The 3,837-nt window shown below is 46.3% G+C and overlaps 1 protein-coding gene across 1 annotated transcript in view; it reads left to right on the top strand.

Moving 5' to 3' along the window:
- The window catches only part of ABHD18 (abhydrolase domain containing 18), a 35,119-nt gene that overhangs the window by 24,032 nt on the left and 7,250 nt on the right, over window positions 1–3,837 (top strand). The gene's annotated exons all lie outside the window — the stretch shown is intronic.

Raw genomic sequence — 3,837 nt, 5'->3', positions numbered from 1 at the left:
GGCCAGGAGCGGCCACTGCACTCCAGTCTGGGCGACAGAGTGAGACTCCAACTCAAAAAATAAATTAATTAATTAAATAAAATAAAACACAAATATAGAAAATCATGCAGGCTGGGCATGGTGGCTCATGCCTATAATCCCAAAGCTTGGGGAGGCTGAGATGGAAGGATCACTTGAGAGTTGAGGCCAGGAATCAGAAAATAGCCTGGGCAGTGTAAGGAGACCCTCCTACCTTGACACAAACAAAACTTTAAGATTTTTTTTTTGAGTTGGAGTCTCACTCTTGTCTCCCAGGCTGGAGTGCAGTGGCGTGCTCCCGGCCACCGCAGCCTCAACCTACCAGGCTTAGGTGAGCCTTCCACCTCAGCCTTCCAAGTAGCTGGAACTACAGACACACACCACCACGCCCAGCTGGTTTTTTATGATTTATTGTAGAGACAAGGTCTCACCAAGTTGTCCAGACTGGTCTCTAACCCCGGGTCAGGTAGTCCTCTCACCTCGGCCTCCCAAAGTGCTGGGATGACAGACTGAACCACTGTGCCTGGCCAGAAATTTAAAAATTAACTGGGCTTGGTGACATGCACCTGCAGTCGCAGCCACTCAGGACACTGAGGTGGGAGGATTGCTTTTGCCGAGAAAGTCGAGGCTGCAGTGAACTACAGTCATGCCAGTGCACTCTAGCCTGGGCTGCTGAGTGAGACTCTAACTCAAAAAAAAAGTATTGTTCAAATGTGTATCCCGACACCCTGTGGTTCTTTTATTTGACGTGTCTTTTCGCCAGTTAGTCCCATCCATCCCTTTCTATTCCTTGTGGTTTATTTCCGAGGAACTCAGGTTGGGCTCGCAGTGTTTCTCATGATCTGGGTTCTCCTGGTCGGACTCTCGTGGGCCTTTTCTCTACGTGGGCCTGCACACGGGCAGCTGCAGCCAGTGCTCCGTCAGACTGAGTTGTGGTTTCCATCACAGAGTATCTGCCTGTCTCTCTCTTTTGTGTCCTAAGCCTCCAAATGCTTGACGGCTGTGCTGTTAGTTCATTGAGGGTCGCAAAACACCGATGTCCCAATTCTGTCATTTCGTTTTTATGTGTTAGTTTGAATACTTTTTTAAAGAGGCATTTCCCTCATCCATTTTTAGTTACCTGGTAGTTGAGTTCATATGGAAGAGACAGGATAAATTCTTGATTCCCTTAACTTACTAGTTTTCAGGATAATGAATTGTTCCTTATTACTCTTCAAAGGTGACCCATTCTTCTCATTAATTTAAAGGATATTGACTCCCAAGGAACTGCACAAAGAAAAGGAATAAAACTTATTCTTCTCTTAGATGCCCGCCCTGGTAATTGACCCACTCCCACAATAAGGACGTGAGTCCATTCATGGAGGCAGTGTCCTCATGCCCTAACTACCCTTTCTTTCTCTCTCTCTCTCTCTTTCTTTTTTTTTTTTTTTTTAGAGTTGGAGTCTCACTCTGTTGCCCAGGCTGGAGTGCAGTGGCCTGCTCCCAGCCACCACAGCCTCGACCTGCTGGGCTCTGGCGATTTTTCTACCTCAGCCTTCCAAGTAGCCAGAACTACAGGTGTGCCCTATCGTGCCCGGCTAATTTTTTATTTATTGTAGAGGTGAGGTCTCGCCAAGATGCCTAGGTGGGTCTTGAACCTGCAGCCTCAGGCAATCTACTCACGCCAGCCTCCCAAAGTGCTAGGATTACAGGCTGAGCCACCGAACCCAGCCTGAGCCACCGAGCCCAGCCCCTAACCACTTTTTCAAGGTCCCACCTCTCCACACTGTTTCATTGGAGATTGTGTTTCCAACACATGAACTTGGAGGGACACATTCTCACCAGAGCAGTGGCACACCAGTCCTTTTTGTCTCAGTTAGAGCGCTCAGAGCATGAACCGTCGGTGCATGTCAGAGGGCTTCCCTGTTCCTTGTGTTGTCCCAGCAAAGAGCTAGATTGATTGGCAGAGCACTCGGCTTGGTTCCCAGGCCCCTTGCTCTTTACACTTCCAGGTGGCCTCGCCTTCCCTTCTTTTCAGAGTTTCTGTGGTCTGGATGGCTCTTGTGCTTCGTTCTCATTGTTGAGTGTCTTTTTCTTGCCTTCAGTCAACTTTTAAAAAGCATATGCTATGGCCACATAGTTAAGGCATCCAAAAGCATGAGAAGATGCCTACGGAGCAGATGGTTCTGCCCTCCTCTCTGTTTGCTGGGTCTTCCCCCCCTGCCCCCAAGTGGTGTCCCATATGCCACTGTTCAGTGTTTCAGGTCCATATACCAGCATGAACTTTTCTTTTTTGGTAAATGCACAAATGATTTTTTTTTTTTTTTTTTTACTGCTATATAATAGCCTATTATGTGGATGGATGTACCATAATTTATTGAGCAGCATTGAATTGGTAGATGTTTCCATAGTTTCTTATCTTTCACTAGTAATAACAGGGCTGCAGTGGCTACATTCCTCACTGCAAAAGTATAAATTCCTGGAAATACTGCTGCTGAGTCAAGGGCATACCTTTGTAAGGAGGTTAGAGTTTGTCTAATTATAGTTGTGTCAACTTACACTGCCAGCAGGAAGTGTCTGTTTCTTCATACATTCATAAATTCAGTGTGTTATCAAACTTGGGTTTTTGAATTGGAGTCTCACTCTGTCGCCCATGCTAGAGTGCAGTGGCACACTCACGGCCACTGCAGCCTCAACCTGCTGGGCTCAGGTGATCCTTCCACCTTAGCCTTCCTTCCAAGTAGCTGGAACTACAGGTACACACCACCACGCTCAGCTAATTTTTTTATTTATGGTACAGATGAGGTCTTGCCAAGTTGCCGAGGCTGGTCTCAAACTCTTGGACTCAGGCAATCCTCTAGCTTCTGCCTCCCAGAGTGCAGGGATGACGGGTGTGAGCCACTGCACCCAACTTATTTTTTTCTTTCGACTTTGCTTTATTTTACTCAAATTTCACTGTACTGCCATGAGTTGCATAAAGACATCTCCGTCCACACAGAGCACATGTGCAGCAGTGGTACCATAAGACCTGATGCCATGTCTGTCCCATGCCTTCTCGATATTTATGTGCACAGATCCCGTTATGTTACTTTTGCCTCCAGGATTCAGGGCAGTCACATGCTGTGCAGCTGGGAGCCCAGGTGTGTGTGGCTGAACAAGCTAGGTTTGTGCCCGCTGATGTTTGCACAAGGATAAGACTGCCTCAGGAGGCGTTTCTTAGAGCATATCCCTTTGTTAGGCAATGCGTGACTGAGAAGTATATTGTGAGATTTTAATAGGTGACTGTTTTTCCTTGATAATGTTTAGTTCTTGTTAGTTCATCCTGAGAAAGGGATTTGGGGTGAATGTTGTCTATTGTGCTTGAATTTATATTATTCCCTGGGTACAGTCATAAGACTTGGAAGTTCAAATGTTGAGGCAGATGACAGATTTCAAAACTTTGGCGATAAAGTCCTCAGTCAAATGTTGACATCCCTTTCTTTGTTCCTCTCAAAAGTTGTGGTAAATATATACAACATGAACTGGGCACGGTGGCTCACACCTATAATCCCAACACTTAGGGAGGCAGAGGTAGGAGGATGGTCTGATCCCAAGAGTTCAAGATCAGCCTGGACAACGTGGGGAGACCTCGTCTCTCCAATAAATTAGCCAGACATGGCGGCATGTGCCTATAGTCCCAGCTACTTGGAAAGCTGAGGCGGAAGAATCACCTGAGCCCAGCATTTCATAGCTGCAGTAGCCGTGATCTCTAGCCTGGGCGACAGAATGAGACTCTGACTAAAAAAAAAAAAAATGTACACACACCATGAAATTTACTGTTTTAACCTTTTTTTTTTAGTT

Source organism: Carlito syrichta, unplaced genomic scaffold (assembly GCF_000164805.1).
Source record: "Carlito syrichta isolate Samal-C Ts95f unplaced genomic scaffold, Tarsius_syrichta-2.0.1 Scaffold111640, whole genome shotgun sequence".
NCBI lineage: Eukaryota > Metazoa > Chordata > Mammalia > Primates > Tarsiidae > Carlito > Carlito syrichta.
The sequence above is the reverse complement of the archived record's forward strand: the minus strand, read 5'-3'. Positions and strand labels throughout refer to the sequence as shown.